The sequence below is a fragment of the Cornus florida genome, unplaced genomic scaffold, assembly GCF_030987335.1.
Source record: "Cornus florida cultivar Cherokee Brave unplaced genomic scaffold, ASM3098733v1 CherokeeBrave_3.0.0_Hap2_Chr04, whole genome shotgun sequence".
Taxonomy (NCBI): domain Eukaryota; kingdom Viridiplantae; phylum Streptophyta; class Magnoliopsida; order Cornales; family Cornaceae; genus Cornus; species Cornus florida.
In genome coordinates, this window is record NW_026775574.1 from 70,632,402 (window position 1) to 70,652,841 (window position 20,440).

Here is a 20,440-nt window from a genome sequence, read left to right on the forward strand (position 1 = left end):
CTGCTCAGGACTCAGTTTTTGACGCCGTTTCTTCCGTTGTTCATTTTTTCTCATTTAGAATCTTTTTTGTTCATGGAGTTTCACCGTTTGAGCGCGTCTGCTCAAAATTCACTTTTCCAGACCCGGCAGGGCCCTTTCGGGGCACTTTTTGAGATTTTCTATAAATAGGAGACCTTAAGAGAAAAAGTCAGATTTTTCTCTCTCTCTCCTCTCTTCTGGTCGGAATCCATGGCAGCCATGGCTTCCACTTTCTCTCTCCTCCTTTGAACCACTTTTCCTTGGTAGAAATCCTTCGGCCTTAACATTTATTGTTCCCCGCGACGTGCTCTACTTTTCACCCTTATTAGAAACTGTTTTTGGCCAAATTTTGAGTTCAAGTTTGGAGTCAAGTTGTGATTTTATGGGGCTTCGTAGGGATTCTTGTTCACGGTGTTATCCCCGACAAAACCCCGCGGTATCGTCGGATTCGGAGCACTTTTCTTTCGGTGGGGATTTGAGATTTTCATCTCAAATTGAGGTAGGGTATGTAATAGGTTAATTATTGTTATATAGCATGCTATTGATGCTTATACAACTTGTTTACATGCTTAAATATGAAATATACTGATTTTATTATTTATTTTTCTTGTATTGGATTTGATTTTCCCGGTTGTTCATAGCTTGTTTTAAACATGTAGCATGATATTATATTACTCCATAATATGGTCATTGACATATATTAAATTGAGAGTATTTGAACAAGTAATAAAGATTTTATTTAATATTTATCTTGAATGAAAGATTAATTCACATGGCCTTAACTAGCTTGAAATCAATGTGTGTTAGCATATTATCTTAGGCTTTAATATACTCTTCAACATAGGTGAATTTGAGAGTAATTGGAGATGTTTTAAAATCTAGTATTTATTAATTAATTTGATTAGTTAATTTGCTCCAAGTGTACTATTCACTCCATTTGATTTCCAACTTGATATTCTTGATGTGCATGCCATGTACTTTCACATATATTAAATCTAGAATATTTGATTAGGATTTGAAATCTATCATTTATTATTTTTCTAGTATTAAAGTTTAATACTCATGGCCGTATCTTGCATGGAATGTACTTGTATCGTGTTTTTAAATCAAGTCTTGACATGTTGTATAACATACATTAATTTGAGAGCATTTGAATGAATTTCAAAATCTAAATTTTTTAATTAAAATGATTAATTAAAATCCATTCTATAGTTCCATGAGTTAGATTAAGTTTCTAACCTTGTATTCATGATTTCCTTGATAAATTCCTTCACGTGTATCAACTCGAGAATAATCGGATAAGTTTTGAAACTTATACTTAATCATTTCCTTTGTAAGGAACTAAATTCACATGGTTGAATCTTGTATGAAATGAACTAGTAACTTGATCTTAGACTTGTATTTGACATGATCCTTGACATGCCTTGTTATAGAACACTTGGACTTACCTTGTAATTTTGATAACTTGATCCCTTGAGTAGATTAAGTTCCCTTTTTATGCTTCCATCGGTTTAATCACGACCCCTAGTATCATGACTTCATTAATGTGTTTAATAAACTAGCACGTTTGTCTTAAAATGATTTTAATTACTTATGTGTTGCTTAGTAATTACTTGAATCATGTATCTTATACTTGTGGTATATTCATTTCAATGGAATTCTTATGCTATATATATATCTTGGTTATAATGTATATAGATTGCATACTATGGTTTCTTGACATTTCATATGCCAATATAGTTGATGAACTTAGGGCATGACTTGTATGTTGCAAAATCTTGGTTATGTATAAAACGTGATTAATGCATTTCTTGTGTTTGATACAATCTTGGTTGCACAACTTGTTGATTTTGGGACTTGGGATATCAATCAAGAATTGACATGGCTAGGACTTGGTTCTAGTACGGGGGAATGTCCTCCTACAACTATAGTGCGCACTAGGGGAAAGGTACCCATGGGTTAGTAGCACTAAAGTGATATTAAGAGTATGGTTTTAATCCGGGCGATATCCGAGTTTCCACATTGGTTGATTTCACTTTTTAAATTTCAAGTTGCTATTCCTTGAAGATTTAAAACTTATCGTGTTATGTGAAATACTCCAATCTTGTTATTTGCATAAATATTATGTCTTATTCGTGATTTCAAGTATACTTCTTGTCATGTTAATTGGTATATCCCAATCATGTTAATTGTATTGATAATGTAATCCTTGTTAACTTATATCCGAGTATACTTCTTGTCATGTTATACGGAATGCACAAATCTTATTAATTGTGTAGATATTATGCTTTGTTGTTGATTTCGTGTATAACTCTTGTTTTGTAAATTGGTATGTACTACTCATGTTAATTGCATTGATAATGTAATTCTTGTTAACTTGTGTTCAAGCATCCTTTTTGTTGTGTTCTTTGGATTATCCCAACTTTGATTCGTTTCACATGTGTTTATATATCATGATTTTTGTTGCTTATACTCTAGGGTAGCTTAGGATGCTCCCTAAGTCTCATTGCGACATAGACGTTAGGTGGCATGAGCCCCTTTGACATGTTTCACCTTAAGGTGATAATTTTGTAAAATGCTAGGTCGATGCATGCTCATTTCCTACGAGTAGCTTTATGTTACTCACCCACATAGTGGGAACATTTTTCAGGTACGTGATTCAAGATTCAGAGATTTGTGCATGCCTTTGGTGGTTTGGAGATTTGAAGTTTCTTTTAAAGTTTTCTTCTTCACATGCAAGTGTTAGCATGTTTAAGTTTTGCTCATAAGGATGTAATATATAGCTAGGTTCAATATGTTTTTTTTGCTTATTGTATGTAAAGTGTACTTAGATACACTATTTGGAACCTATTTCACATGTATGACATGAGGCCAAGGGCCACAAACTTTAAAGTTCAAGTGTATGCATATAAGTTTCAAGTTTTGTTTTTGAAATGTAAACTTTTCCAACTTTGAGGTTTGACATGTGAATTTAAGTAAATGATAGGTGATGAGGCCATGGGCCATTGTAACACACTTCCATACTTAAAGTACACTTGTGAGCATGTTTACATAGCTTAAAATCATGTTTTTGGTCCATATTCATGTTGGGGTTTGAGACTTGGGTGAAACCTCAACAATTCATGTGTTTAGCAGGTCATTCAGTAGCTTTTCAAGGAGTTTCGGTCGACCGAAACTCGACCGATGGCCTATTTTGGCCTACCGAACCAAGAAAACTTCAAAAATCACTGTTCATGAAAGTCTCTATGATTTTTGGTCGACCGAAACTCACACCACCTCTATTTCGGTTGACCAAAACTCCCCCCATTTACCTGCCTCTTCAGTTTTGTTCCAGCACTGAAGTTTCGACTTCAAACGTACATATCTCCTTCATTTTAAATCCAAATGGGGTGATTCTTGAGTCTAAATTCATGGATTTTGAGTCAGCTTTCAAATGGTACCAATTCCATTCTCAGATTATATTTATAGTAGGAGTTATTCATATTTTAGTGAAGTAGTGTCAGTTTTCACTTAAACCGGGAAGGGACATTTTGTGGGATTCTTGTCCAATGTTCTTAGAACCTCTTGGAATGTTGTGAAATGATTAGTTTAGGTTGTGTGGACTTTATTTGACTTTTTTAGAGTCAAATATCCTTTAACATTTATAAATTGACCATTTTGCCCTTGATTAACGAGTTTTGCTCGTTTTCTTTCATCTTATAGTTTCTCCTTCGTTTGGACTCCGAATCATGTGATTCTTGAGTCCATCATGATTTGTTTTTCGTTCTCTTTCCAGTGGTGTGCTCGGTAACACTTGAATCCATACTTTCTAAAAATGACTACTTTGCCCCTGGGAGCTTAATTGTTATTTTCTTATCTCTTGCCTGCACACGTTGTTCCTTTGGATTCCATGACCTCATGGAAGGTCATCTTAGGGTTTTAGAGGTGTGTTATGCCTTGTGAGACCATTATCTTGTTCCTTGCTTCTGCATCTGGATCCGTTATCGGGTCAGTTTTTGGGTCATCATAGGAGACACTGGGCCTAAAAATCCAGGGTCGCTACATACCTTTTGAATGGGCTGACTACTCTTTTTATAGGGTAGGTTGTAGTATTTAACAAGGGAATTAATTTCTCCTTTCTTGTTCAATACGAATTGGAGAATTACTCTTTATCCATATCACTTTATTGATTGTAGGTTATCCAACTCCCTGACTCCAGTGTCTAGTAGAGTCCGTGTTAAATTGTAGAGTCCATATCATCAGTTGCCCCCCATTCTCATGTTTGGATTTCAATCTAAGAGAATGTAAGTTGTTCGGTACATGAAAGGTCAGTGAAAAAATAATAAAATATATATATATATATATATATATATATATATATATATATATATATATATATATATATAGTAAAAGTTCTTATATAAGAAAAAAACAATAAAAAGATAAATAACTGATAATGAACTATGACAGAAACAGAATATTGAAAAGGTTAAATAATCAACGAAATAATGAAATAAAATATAGAAATATGCAAGATAATAATAAACAACAGAACATTAATAACTTTGAAGAACTTTTGATTAAACATGGAACTTACAACTTTGATCTTTGAATACAACACTTTTGTTCTTAGTCGAGCTCCTTGGATGAAGTAAAACTAAAAACTTAAACTTAAAAATTACAATTTGAACTGAGAACTTTTGAAATGGAAACTAAGAACTAAACTTGAAATGAGCCTCCCTTCAATGTCTCGAGGAGCTGTTATTTATAGGGCCTCGAAGGAGCCTTGGGGAGCTTTGGATTCCTTGGTGATAAGGATACAGCAGGAGGCCATATGCAAAGCTTAAAAGGCTGATTTGAGGTGATGTCTTCTGAATGATGCTGGAGGCCATGTGCAAAGCTTGAAAGACTGAATTGAGGTGATGGCCACTGACTTGCCTTAGATTCCTTTTTTGAAATGCTTGTCTTTCATGAGCACCGAAAGATGCTAAAAGCCTGAAAATGGAGAACTGTTGAATTAAATTTTAAACTGTAGATTTTGCCTTTTTTTTTTTTTTTTTTTTTTTTTTTTTTTTTTTTTTTTTTTTGTCGCTATGCAGCGGCATTGAATGACCGAAGTCAGAAACTTTTTTGAAATGAAATGATGATTTTTGAGAATATTGTTTATTGGAGCTGTTGGGTAAAAATACCAAAACAGTCATCTTCATTGGGTTGGGCCAGATCTGTTTGGGAACCATAGAAAGAACCTGAGCCTTCACTTCTGTTGGAGCCCATTTTTGAGAAGGCTATGGGATTGACTTGGGCTAAAGCTTCCATGAGGAAGGCTTCATACTCAACTTGGGATTTTGCTGAAGAAAGCTTTGCTTGGGCCTGGCTTTTGGATAGGAGGAAAGCCGAAGACTCTCCTAAGCCAGAACATGATATTACAGGGTGCTTTGAGAACCATTCTGAAATTGCTTTTGGAGTAACATCTTTGATAGAGAATTAGTCCCACTATTTGACTTTGAAAATCCTTCCTAGAAGAGGAAGATTAGAAGGGGTTTTGAGGATTTGGAATTGCTATAGAATTATCCATGACAATGCGAAATTTGCAAAAAATAAGAATGATTTGGGAAATTCGGAAAGCTCAGGAGGAGCTTAGAATTTTTCATTGAAAATTGAAAATCCCTTGGACACCGTTTCAGGGATAATTTCTTGGCAGGGACCAAACATATGCCACAAGTCAATGAACCATCTGGGGACATTTAGATTGAAATTCTTTTGGAAAAGGATAAGCCAGGAATGGCTATAATCCTGATTTTGGAAATAAAAGGTATTGTACCAGGCATCCTGATAGTCCCAGTAATTGAAAGTATGAGGGTTGCAAGGCTGAGAAAATTACCTCGGAGCATTGATGTTTTTACCCTAGGCTGCCAGAGTACGGACTTTTTCATTGATACATGTGGTGTGAGAAATGAAAGACTCATCACCTGGTTTTGAATGCGTTTGAATTTTGATGGAATCAGTGTCCACTAAAATAAACTCAAAAAAATTTTGTATTTTTCGAAAATCTGATATTGGATAATGAAAACTTTCGACAAAATGATTTTGAGAAAGTAAAAATTGGGTTTTGGTTAAAAAGTTCTTTTTCAACTACACAAATGGTTGATGAATTTGGTTTTTGAAAATAACGAGATTTTTTGAGAGTGGGATTGTTGACCACCACTTGCTGTGAAACAGATCTTGAGGAAATTTGTTTATCTGATGCTGAAGAAATTGCAGCATAAGTTTTTTGAAGGGGAAGGAAAACTGGTTGTTGGGATTGTAAGTATGTTTGGATGGGGTCATATTGGATTGGGGATATGTCTATGACATGTTGGGGAATTGTGGTTAGGGCTGAAAACTGGTTTGTAATTAATGGAGATAGACTAGCACACATATCTTCTTCATCTTCCTCGACTTTATCATACCAGGTTTTTTTGGAAGGGGTTTGAGAAGAGGATGATTGTGCATATGCATTTTTTGTTTTGTGGGGTTTTGTGCTTGCAACTGAGGCTCCTCTACCTGTCTTGGGAGGCATGGTAACTGCCCTTAAGCTCCTGCTTTTCCCTGCAAAAATTCCCTGGTGAGAAAATCAGGAAGAGAATTGTTTTCTCTTTTTATATATTCAATATCAAAATCAAATACAGAAAGAATAGCTTGCCATCGGGCAAAAATTGGTTTTGAGGCTATGTTATGAACATCTCTCTTTAAAACAGTTTTTGCAGATTGGCAATCAACACGAACTAAAAATTTTTGATTTAGTAAATCACTTTGAACTTTTGAAATGCATAAAACTATAGATAAAATTTCCTTTTTGACTGTAGAGTAATTTTGTTGTGCTTGGTTCCATGTGCCAGAGGCGAACTGAACTAGTTGTTCCTTGTCAGCTGTTTTTTGTTTTAGGATACCTCCATATCCTAATTCAGAGGCATTAGTTTTCACAATTTTGAAGGCTTCTGGATCAGCAATAGGTAGGCAAGGAAGGTTTTTTGCTTTGCTTTTAAGGATTTTGACTGTTTTTGTATGCTCATCGGACCATGGGGGAGGGGACTTTTTTAATCTTTGGCGTAGTGGAGCACAAAGAAGAGAAAGATCCTTGAAAAACTCAGAAAGATAATTTAGGCACCCTAAAAATCTTTGAAGCTGGGTTTTGTCTTTAAGTTCATCAGGGAATTTATCAGCAAATTGGATGGATCTGTTGATTGGGATGACAATCCCTTGGTGGATCTGAAAACCTAAGAACCTAATCTTAGTCTGAAACAAGGTTAACTTTGATAAAGAAAGGACTAATCCATTATGCTTGATTGTTTGAGCAAATATATTGAGATGTTTCCAATGTGCATCTATAGAAGAAGAAATATTAGTATATCATCAATATAAACAATTGAAAAATTCGTAAGATGAATAAAAATATCGTTCATAATTTTTTGGAATTCTGAAGGGGCATTTTTTAATCCAAAAGGCATCACATTCTATTCATAATGGCCAAAAGGAACTGTGAAAGCTGTTTTGTATCTATCTTTTTCAGCAATTTGGATTTGCCAGAATCCTGACTTGAGATCAAACTTTGAAAAAACGGTTGCATGAACAAGATGTTGGATTAGGTTATTTTTATTGGGCAGGGGATACCTGATCCATTGAAGAACTTCATTGAGGGGCTTGTAATTGATAACCAATCTGGGAACACCTCTTTCTATTTCAGCATTCTTTTGGACATCGAAAGCGGTACAGCTCCATGGGGAACAGCTTTTTCGGATGAGGGATTTGTTCAATAATTCCTGTACTTCCTTCATACATTAATCAAGAAGTTCTTGATTCATTTGGCTAGGACGGGCTTTGGTAGGGATATCCTTTTCATTGAAAGATTTTTCATAAGGTAATTCAACAATGTGTTGTCTTCTGTGCCAAAAAGCGTTTGGGAGATCAGAGCAAACCTGACTTTCAAGTCTTAATCTGACCTTTGAATAGAGTCTTGGAGACTTTTTTGACTGAGTTGTTCATCAATCTGTTTGAAGATTAGTTCTTGTTTGAGAAAGTCTAAATGCTTTGTTTTGCTCTCAATCCTGTTGATCGCAGGGACCTGAGTAACATAAGAATCCTTAATGGTATTGAGATCCTTGGTGTCTATAGGATGAGCAAAAGGAAAGCAAATTTCTTGTCCAACTAGACTTGTTGAAATGCCTTGGCTATCAACTTTGAACGGGTAAAGAAGAGAAATAAATGATTTTATTATTATTATTATTTATTTAACTACTACATATATATTATTTCATGCTGACTGAAGCCTATCTCATTTGATCTTATTTTTAGTAACCAAGTACATATGTTTTTCTGGATCTAAGCAGCCTTGAAGGAACTATTATTATTATTATTACATATCCTCTAATTAATGCAATGGTTACCATGTCAAATAATGGGGAAAACATCAACCGTGCAAATCAGTCCAGTGGAAGTACATTTTTCATGGTTTTTTTTTTTTTTTTTTTTTTTTTTTTTTTTTTTTTTTTTTTTTTGGGGTTTAAATAAGTGTGTGTGTGTGTGTGTGTGTATATATATATATATATATATATATATATTTTTTTTTTCTTCTTATTATTGCTGATTACAAAAATGAGGATATTTTTATTTATTTATTTATTTTTCCTTCTTTCGATTGCATTTTGGTAAATGATCTTGAAAAGATGTTAGAACCAATCAACAAGGGGTTACAAATTTTGACACAACTCAAGTTTGGGTTAACCTTAAATTTCTTTCATTCATAAATGGGTAGAGATTAACCCTTTACTTATTAGTGTTAGGGTTAAAGGGGTTTAATCCGTAGAACCCGTTTAATTTAACGTATCATAATCTTGAATATGACATTTGTAATGTTTAGATCGATGACAACGGTTAATTTGAATATGACATGTGTAATGTTTAGGTCCAATTAATATTAGGAATGACAAGTTGGGGCATATTTGGCTAAATTATTTTTCGTCCCGTTAAAAAATTCGTTATACTAATTTTGCCCCTATTTCGCGACGGGTTTGTAATTGGTATACCATCCCTGACCATATTCCGGTAGATAAAGTTCCGACTCCACTCCGCGTATTCCGTTTAATTATGGGCGGGGCGAGTTATGTCATTTTTGTTATGTAGTAAAAAAAAATTAGCTCAATGTGCTCAAATTGGACTGATAAATAAGTTAGCTTTTAAATTACAAAGTAAGAAATATTAATAGATTAATTCACACTTCCAAAAAAGTATCAAGGGTTTTAAAAATATTAAAAATATATTATATATAAAAGAATTAAAAGTTACATACTCCGTATATAATTGGGGCGGGGTAGGGTAGAGCGGGTTCATCACTAAATTCGCCCCCGCCTTAGACCCCCTTCGGGTTTTTAATTATTTTACCATACCAATCTCAAACCCATTAAGGGGCCTACCAAATTCACCCTATTAGGGGCGGGGCGGGGCGGGGTGGAAACTCGCCAGGTCGGGGAAAAATGCCATCTCTGATTAAATTGGATAGTTAAGTCATTTCCTTGACCACGCCATATGATTTTTGCTTATATATTTGTATTCTATTTACTTGATTGTGAGGTGTTTGATATTTTCTTCTTACTTTGAATATTTGGATTAATTGAGACATATATTTTAGTATTTATTGTTTAATTGAGTGTTAGGGTTAAACAACCCACCCACCCATATAACCATATAACCCACCCACCGGGTAGATAACCCACCCACCTACCCACCCCCTTCCTCTATATAATCTAGCTAAACCCCCAAAACCCTAAAATGTGTCTGCCGCTTTGAGTCTCCTTTGGAATTTGCGAACTTTTTGCAATGGCGTCCAAGAAACTGTAAGCTTTGGGTGTGTGGGTTTTAATGCGTTTGAGTTACATTATAGTGATTTGATTGTTAGAGTTCTTGAGTAAGGTCTCTGTTGATGACCGCGCCATGATAGTTGACTAAGTGGCGCCACCTCTGCAACATAAGCACAACTGGCCAGTGCTGACCTGGCGTGCCCACGGTGGATTAGGTATTCTTGAGCTACCTATCTAATAACGGAACTCACTGGTCGAGGGAGGGGTCGCTACCCTTCCTCTACTGTGGACGCGCCCCGCTCTAGTCGGGTGGGCTCCTCCCCCCCCCTGGCTCGCTCGAGGGTGCTCTCTGAAAGAGCAACCTCGACTAACCTGTGTACACGTTTCCCTTCTTGGCAAAGAAGACCTCGGGATAGAATTGGGATGGGAACCTGCGAGGTCATGAAGGCAGGATCTCGAAAGGGGCCTATCCCCATTGAAGCACGGGAATCTGAGGACATGTGGATAGGTGGCTGAGATCTAAGGGGTCGCCTCAGTCTGAGGCCAGCACGAGGGGGAAAGGATACCCGGTACCTAAGCTCGAGCGATAAAGGATAAGCAATGCATTAATTGCGAAAGACATTTGATAAGATCCGCATTAATTAGTGTGCGCCGTTACCTCCTTTGTCCGGGGGGCAAAGCGCTGCGACCCATCCATCAATGTCTCATCCGTCAGAGGAAGAGACCATTAAACCTGTGAATAAGAGCGGGCTCAGCTAAAGGACCAAAAGACATTGACCGAGGAAGAAAACACTATAAATAGGGGTGTTAATCAGCCTTAAACACACACAACCACCACATTAACACTTATCCTCTGACAAACTCGAGGTTGCATGGTACCGAGGTCGGCCTTCCCTTTCTTAATCTCCATACCTAGAGAATCCCTTGTGTTGCTTGGATCTCCACTTGGATACTGATCTCGGATCTCTTGGCTTACGAGGAACGATCTCCTCATCCTATTCACAAACTACCATCAACAGTCTCATTCATCTATATTGCTGTTATTATCTTGTTCAAGCTTTCCTAAATTTTGTGTTACTTGAGGTGATTATATATGTGAGAATCATGACGGTGATAGTGATTAGAAGCTTTTGAAGTTCATTGATGGTCAGAAAATTGACTATACAGTTGTTGTTTGGGTTTTAATCGTTTGATTTACAATAACTGCTGGTGTTGAATTTAAGGTCTCACACCTCTATATTGCTGCTATTATCTGGTTGTTACATGTTCAAATCATGCTGTGAGGTGATTATATATGTGTGATAATGATTGGAAGCTTTTAATTATCCGAAAATTGACTAGTGTAAGTTTTAGTTTCATAAACCTCAAAAACAAGGGTTTTTAACTTTAATATACTGAGTTCTGAGAATTGAAACAAGGGTCACTGTGTTCTACATCAGTGCATAGTACAAAGTTGTGCGAACTCAATTCAGGCCTGAGGCCTGAGATAATACGAAATTCCAGAAGTACCCTTCAGTCAGTCAAGCTATTTTGCAGAAACTGTAGCTAAAGACAGTTTGTGAGTTGTATCTTGAATATTGCTTGCTGTGTATGTGTGGTGGTATGTTGAATCATTCTGTTGTATTTAGTCTGTGAGTTCATCTTCAACTCCTTTTTGAAGGAGTTCAATTAATTTAAATGTGAGATAGAGCCCCTGTACTCATTTATGTAGTACTTGGTAGTTGGTTGTACTACCACCTCCACAAGCTCTGAAACTTGTACCCCCTTTAGATCAACAAATTATGCAAGGTGCAACCACTTCATTTGCTCTTTCAGTGTTACTTTGTTAATTGTGATTAAAATGATCATTATATCATTGCTTATGAGTTATGATACATACATACATATATAATTGAGTTATGATACATGTATAATTATATATACATATATATGAATATATAATTGACATGGACAATTTTCCATATATAAATACAAACAAGTATGTGGTAGGCCATGCACCTTTGTAACAAATTGTTTTAGTTACAGTGCATATAACTGGGTGGCACAAGCTGTGGAAAGAATGTGCCAAGTGCTGTTAGCTCTTCCTCTGCATGTCTCAGATTAGTATTTTTCAAAGTTTTCATGATTTGGTCTATTTCACAAAATAATTCTTACAAATGCTTCAAACCATTTTAGTAAAAAATAGCTCCATAATTTCTTCCTCTACCATGACAGAAATTCCTGCGTCTGCAGTATCTTCTTCTTCTTCAAAAGTATCCTTTTGAGACCATGCGGGCAGACAATTTCTTGGTACTCCCAATTATTTGGTGAAAATTTAAAGTGATTAGTATATATAGTGGTGAATTGAGTCACTCGCACTGTTTTCAAATCAATTCTTGTTCCCCATTTTGACTAAGCAAACGATTTATACAAATCAATCTGTCAAAAACGTTTTTGAAAGAACTTTTTTTTTTATTTTTTTATTTATTACAGGAGAGAGGACTCAAACATATATGGTGGTTGTTTGATAAGGATTCAATATGCATCTACCAGTCAACACACCACAAACTATGGCTTGACTTAACTAATTTGATGCATGAAAGACATTTCAGAACCTGGGTTTTTAGTTCTTTCTTCATCTACCAACTCCCACAATTGCTCCATGCCATACACAATTACACACACATATACATATATACTGTGTGTCTGTGTGTGTGTGAGAGAGTGTGTGTGTGATTTTTTTATTAACAAATGTATAATATTCAAATTTTGGTGTACATGCTTACAGCTTGCTGGAAATGGGGAAGTTGATCACATCTTCGAAAACTGCTGCTGTTGCATCTGTTGTAGCAGCTGGGTCTGCCGTGATACAATTGGTGACTAAGAAAAGCAGAGGATGAGGCGAAAGAGTTCTTCAAGCAGGTGCTTGAGGAGAAATTCGAGTCTGTGACGAGTTCTATTGATGCAGCAAACCAAACAAGCGGTGTGGGAAACACACACCTTGAGACCATGTCTGATCATCTTGCCAACATGGACAAGAAGCAAACAGGAGGCCTTGAGACCATCGCTGAACAACTGGCCATCCTGAACAAGAAATTGGAGGGTGGTATTAAAAAGTAGGGTTTTAGCAGGAAGTCTTTTGGTACTTTTATCTTTTGGTCTCAAGGCCTTGAGACCATCGCTGAACAACAGTCTCAAGGTCTCATGGACAAGAAGCAAACAGGAGGCCTTGAGACCAAAAGATAAAATTACCAAAAGACTTCCTGCTAAAACCCTACTTTTTAATACCACCCTCCAATTTCTTGTTCATTCGAGTCTGTGACGAGTTATATACAAGCGGTGTGGGAAACACACACCTTGAGACCATGTCTGATCATCTTGCCAACATGGACAGAAGCAAACAGGAGGCGTTGAGACCATTGCTGAACAACTGGCCATCCTGAACAAGAAATTGGAGGGTGGTATTAAAAAGTAGGGTTTTAGCAGGAAGTCTTTTGGTACTTTTATCTTTTGGTCTCAAGGCCTTGAGACCATCGCTGAACAACAGTCTCAAGGTCTCATGGACAAGAAGCAAACAGGAGGCCTTGAGACCAAAAGATAAAATTACCAAAAGACTTCCTGCTAAAACCCTACTTTTTAATACCACCCTCCAATTTCTTGTTCATTCGAGTCTGTGATGAGTTCTATACAAGCGGTGTGGGAGACACACACCTTGAGACCATGTCTGATCATCTTGCCAACATGGACAGAAGCAAACAGGAGGCCTTGAGACCATTGCTGAACAACTGGCCATCCTGAACAAGAAATTGGAGGGTGGTATAAAAAAGTAGGGTTTTAGCAGGAAGTCTTTTGGTACTTTTATCTTTTTCTCTTTCTTTTAAAAGCCTGGAGTTTTATCCGGGACCCTTTCATCCAAAATATGTAATGATCTGTGGTTGAAAATATTTTTAGACAGGTGTTACTTTATTGAGCTAGACTTAAATGCCGTATGAGTTTCAACAAGAATACTGATGATTGCTTTTCCTGCTTCTCTAGTTATATCTATAAACCAATTGTGGTCTTCAGTTCTTATATATTTTTAATTTTTAATCTTATATAGACAGTAAGTGTAGAGAAGTAAGCTTAATTGCTTAAGAGAGTTCCAAATTTTAATTTTGTTGACTAGAGAAAAAACAACGCGATTCTGAATCCAAAGGGAATTGATCCACTAGTTGTGCTACGGATTTAGCTAGGTTATCTGCTGCTTCCTGGGTTGTGGCCTCTGCATACACTCGTATGACATCCTCTGTACCTGATGGTTATCATTTAACAAAATAAGTGTTCAAGTTTCGCCATATGCACACCAACACTCGCACTACTTGAAGGATCTGGAATGCACATACAGGTTTTTTTTTTTCGTATTCTTGAGCGAATAGCTCTCATGCACAGTATTAATTTAGTTATGGCACAGATCCAAGATCTGGCCAAACATTTGATAGAGAACAAAAAGACAGTGAAACTGATCAATATATTAGAGTAAGAATTGGTACCCCAGTTTAAGAAATCAACTTTCAGTTATAATGTGCATTACCAGTTTCAGCATTGTTGGCTTCTTGAATGCCAGGGGGAGTCACAACCACAGTCTCTGCGTTTGCTGTAATGACCGCAGTTCTGTCAAGAACCTTAACCTGAGAATGGATTAAAAACGACAACAGTTGAGGCATCAATGTCCAACCTGAAAATCAACGATCTTAATTTCAAAAAAGAATGCTTAAAAGAGCAAGTTGTTCGTTAGTCAACTTGGTGCGTACCCCATTCAAGTTATAATAGAAGTTCAAAAACCAGAACTAAAAAAAAAAGAAAAGAAAAAAAAAGTGAGATTATTAATTCCTAAATGGGTGCAAGGAGAAATTGAAGTTGTATAAGCGTGGGAGACTTTGCAATTTTGATACATTTTCCACGGAGTCATAGTGAATGTTTCACAATTCCAAATTAACCAAACAAATGTTTTATGTGGTATAAACATGTACAATCTGACAGCAAGATTCCTACTCGGTATGAATCATATCCTAAGAATCAACAACTTCACAGCTACTAAATCTTTATATGACATAATCTACCTATGATTTTCAGGTCTAAGAAGTCATTCTTCGTATCTCACTTTTAAAGGGCCATTCCCTACTGCCCAGGTGCAACGATAAAATTTGACTCAGAAGCATGGGAATGCAGGCTTTGCATCTGAGAGTAGCTAACTCCAGTCTTCCCTCCCCAATACCCTAGAAGTGAGAAAAGACAGAATCCATCTGCTGGGACTAATGGAAAAGAATGACAAAAAAAAAAAAATACTGTCTTTTTTCCCGCCGTAAGGTGACATCATGCTGTCCTTCAACAAAAAAAATGGATACATAAACCCTCATTTCACAAACAATTTTGCAATTAAACTTGGCTATGCCTAAACTATTCTTTTCGCTGAAGTTCGTTTGATTTGATTTCCAACGTTTGTACCATGATTTATAGAAGGTCCAAGCAATCCTAAAAGAATAAATAATTTTCTCAAAACCCTATTTATGGTTAACTATTAATTAATGGTTATTAAGGTTGACTTTGCAAAAGAAAATTACATGTGGCCTTTTCAAAGTCCATTGAACATTTTTAGTCTAGCTTTAAAAAATCAAAATCTAGTGAAAAAAATGTCCACTATTGTTGTAGTTGTTGCTACAACATATCAACAATCAATTCACACACACAAACACATATATATTTGGCATTTGTTATATATTTTAAAATTCAAGAGAAGAAAATGAATGCTCAACATTTGACAGCCGTATTTATCGGCTGTCATCTATTTCTTGTCTCTATTTATTTAAGTTGTATTCCCATTTTTTTTAAAAGGTTGTACTTGTATATTTTTCTCTTTATAGATTATATCAAGAACAGGAAAACACCATCATGAGGACACTCTTATTATTGCAAAGCTGTGAGGTCTGTTTATTATTCAACAGTTACAAGAATGCAAACTTTGTGAGAGTATTCTCATGGTAGACACACTCTTGTGAACATACATTAAGAATTGTATTGTAAAGAATATTTGTTACAATTACTCTATAATTTTAAAAAATTTAACTAAATATTATTTGTTTCACCCAACCCACAAATTAATATTTCTGGCTTTACCCCTGAATCAGATAGCAAAAAGTTGAAAAAGATCAAAAAGAATCATCAAGATGGCAAGAAATATACCAAAGGACTCTATCCTTTAAACAGATTCATGTAAGACACCGAACCAAAACTGCCTATACAATAGATTCTGATTAAGCTCACTCCACAGTGAGTTGATAAAATATTTAAGCACAAGAATATAGGAGTTCAGCAGCAATTTAGTCAGCTATTAGATGTCCAACTTGCTGCTCCATTGTGTTGTCAAAGTAGTCAATGCAATTCAGGAACTATAGAAACATATTTGTACTTGAAGCTTGTATTTTCAGGATCTGATTATTTTCATGAATTGATACAACTACAAAGAATTAATAGTTAATCTCTAAACTAACCCATGCTACGTACATATGAGCAATCCTATCATGAAAGAAACCTACACACAGATGAGAGAGCATTCATAGAATTTCTTCAAAAGACTAGCCTTAAGCTGTCCACTAGGTAAATCATGATAAAGCTCATTCCACCTGTGGATTAACCATCCCATATGTCGCAAGGTGACCTCCACTAGAAGCAACCCACTCAGTGCATCTCCCACTGCCTGATTAATCAACTTACTGATTGCTAATAATCTCAAAGTAGCCTTGTGCTCTTCTGATCCTGATACGCGCAATCAATAAATCATGAAATTTAGTAATTTAAAACTAAATAATGGTGGAAGCTGAATGGGAAATAACCTTTTGACGTTGAAGAAAGCTCATTATTTCTACCCTCTAACCAGCATAAGAAATTATCTGAGAACAAGATGGTTCCATGCCCATTTGCCTCAAAATAGATACCAATGTCATACTCAGCTGCTTTCTCATGCAAGTATTTCACTCCTGTAGGAGTAAACACGACTTCTAAGCCCAAGTGTTTCAGGTAATCTGTGGATGCCCCATTTGCATATGCTGTCTGTACAACACCAAGACGAGCTTGATAATATTTATTTACTTTTTCATCTTTGTCATTGTTGAGGAGACTCAGTTGCTCCTTGATAAAAAGAGCAAATAAATACAGTATCTTGTCCCCATCAACAAGATCAATTTTGTTGTTACTATTTGATAGCACTGAGAAATATACAAGCCGATCATCATCTCCATCCAAACTTGCACACCTGAAACACTAAACCCATCCAAGTAGTTGGTTCCTGTTTCTGGTTAACCATTAGCAAACTCAACAACAAAAGTATAGCATGCTTCGAAGATTTTGCAAGTTTAACTTGGGACTTGGCCTCGTCAATTTTTGGTTTTAGCTCCAACTGAGAATAAATTATCACAAAAAAAAAGGTTGTATTGAAGAAAATAAGGATATATCAAGTATAATCTAGCTTTAGTGAATTTAACAGGAGTGATTTGCAACTATAACTTGGAAATGAACTGTACCATCTAGCCAAACATGAGGTGCATATCAGATATGCTGCTCTCAACAGCAGTACTTTGCCAACAGATACAAATGTTTTACTCCATATCAAGGAGCAAGTCAGTATGCAAAATAGATATGCATAAAAGAGAACCACATATATTTTAAATTATTATGTACTTTTCAACATTTCTCTAACAATTAAGTGTAATGAACATATACGTGTATAAAAACAAAATTTGAAAATAAAAGTACAATTTAATGTAGTTGCTTATATAAGAGAATTCTATGAAGTGAAGTCACACTTGAGAAGATGACACAATAGGAAGATGGCTAACCTTATCCCAACATCAGCAGGACCAAACAACCTTCTCTTTCTGCACATAATCAGCTCCAACTCCTTCATTGAGCACACCTCCTTTACCAGAGTTGCGTATCTCTGTATCCAGGCCATTCAACACCTTCTTCAAAATTTCAAGTTTTTCTGCACCCACACCATTTGCCCCATCTACAATCAAATTGTCATTCATCTCTTTCATTGCACTTTCCTGAGGGATTAAATCCATCAGGCACCTATCATACATTAACACATTAAGCAAATATCTAATATTGAAATCCATTTAACACAAACTGCGAACTATAAACACCAGTTGATAAAACTAACCTGAATGAGCTCGAAAGCTGATCAAAGTAGTCAAGTTCAGATACTTTCATGCCCTTATTTCTAGCGCGAACCATCCAATGTAGTCGTGGGGTTGTAAGAACTCCCATGTCAGTGGCAACAGCTCTGACTACTGATTCGACTCCCTTTAATTGAGCATCAACCAAAAGTGATCACATATATATATATATAATATGCATTAGGTCAATAGAACTTAGGGTGGAAAATTACGTTATAAAAGCTTTAGTCTGTATTTTTGTTTAAATTTAAGATAGATATGTAAAAGTTGGTGTTACTTGCTGACCTAATGTCCAAAGGCATATTCAGAAGATAAAGCTACAATTAGAGGTGTTAGTAAATAGGACTCAGGTTAACATATTTCGTGAATCAAAACTAGAGTCTGTAATTTTGTTTTTATTTTTTAGCTTAGTTAGAATTTTAAAAGTTAGTTAGTCTCAAGTTAGTTACAACTTGGTCATGGTCAAAGATGGAATACAAGTTTCAACCAAGGCTAGAAGTGTAATCTTCGACACCAAGGGTACAAAGGTAAATTTGACAGTACTATGCACTTGCCAACTTAGGGTTCATTCATTAGTGTTTCAAGAATTCATGATTTGATTGGGAAAATCCTAGTTGATATGCATCAAAAGTAGGAATGGCAATTTGACCCGCCCCCGCGGTTACCCGCCCCACCCCGCCTCGTTTTTGGCGGTTTTGGGAGATCATCTAGCTAACTTGGGCGGGGATAGTTTGATATATCAAAAACCCGCGCGGGTTTAGTGCGGGGCCGAGGGGAGGTCGCCCCGCCCCGTTTAGATATTGAAATTACTTAACTACCCTTATTTGATTATTATATATATTTATTATTTCCTATTAGAAACCCTATGTTTTCTTAACTCTCTCATTCACATCATTACTCTCAGCGGCACCTACCCATGTTGAAGAAATTGTGCAACTATGGAGACTCATGAAGAAATTTATGAGAAGATTGTTTTGAAATCTGAATTTTCTAACTTTTTGCACTATGTAATGAACTCTATTTTTTTTTTTTTTAATTATTATTATTAAAACTCTTTTGGAAGCCAATTTGGAACAATGTAATTTGGCTTGTCTGGTTTTGGTATGTTATTTTTTATGAAATTGCTATTATAGAATGTTTTTAATATTGAAGTAACTATTTATTGCCCATTTTTTTAATGAATCTTTTCAATAATTATATAAATTTTAGTTGATAAAAAAATTAAATGAAGGAGAAATTTTGGTCTTAAACGGGGCGGGGCGGGGCGGGTACCCACGGGGGTAAAAATGTTAAACAGGGGTGGGGATGGGGTGGAAAGTCCCCCCGTTTTTGCGATTTTGGGCGGGGATGGGGTGGAGCTTCTAAACGGTTACAGGGCGGGGCATGTACACTATCCCTAATCAAAAGTGTTTTTGGGAACTTTCTAGTTGACATGCATCAGGAGCGTTTTGGGAACTATCTAGTTGACATAATTAGATTGGTAAGTGTTATATTAGTGTGTTGACACATATTTGTTTTGGAGCTGATTTGAAGAGTTGATCACCAACAATCATTCCATCAAAGTTATCAAACCAAGATTGGAGTGGTCAACTGGTCTAGAGATCAAAATGGCTATTGAGGAAACAGATCTGTGAGGAGCGAAATCTATTGATTGTGCAAATTGTTTGCCTAGAGACTCAAGTGAAAATTTTTGTGGATTAGGATGTGTCGAGAGGTAAGTAGGAATTCTGAAGTATTTGAACTTTAACATATTGAATTTTTTTTATCTAATTGACCTAGCTCCCATAGCTTTCCCGTTTGAATTTTCCACATAAAAAACTTTGCGTCCATTGGTCCAATAGTTAGCTTTAATTAAAATTTGAAATTTACATAATTTAGTTAAAAATTCAAAATGTTGTTATGATTAGTTCAAACTACCATCAAGACATATTCACTCCCTCTAGTTCTAGAACACACCCTCTATAAGAGCCTAAGGTTTCGGTCCTTACCCCGTCAGAGGTAAAAAGAATGTAAATTCACCATTAGGATACATGCATTCATCAATTATTGTTTCATACTTAATATTTTGATCCATAAAAAACATATTTGAAATGCATAAACATGTTTTTGGAAATTGCCTTAAACAAAATCCTAATAGGAATAGGACACGGCACTTCGATCGATCAAGAGATCAATTTCTATGTGGATCGATCAACACTTCGCTCCGGCTATTATTTCTATGTGGATCGATCAACACTTCGCTCCACCGATTGAAACATGCAAAATTCGGTGTACCACATATCTTCTGGAAAACACACAAGCAGTTACATACAATATCTCTAAGCGTATAATTCATAATTGAGTGCATTTAAGCAAATTCTCTGCTAGAGTTGTTCTCTGATTCATACTTCACCATTGCATTACATGGTGATAGTGTGG

The 20,440-nt window shown here is 35.9% G+C and overlaps 1 pseudogene; it reads right to left on the reverse strand.

Moving 5' to 3' along the window:
• Positions 1 to 13,182: 13,182 nt before the first annotated feature.
• On the reverse strand, positions 13,183 to 18,170 carry LOC132305091 (phosphoacetylglucosamine mutase-like; annotated as a pseudogene).
• Between the last annotated feature and the right edge of the window lie 2,270 nt (positions 18,171 to 20,440).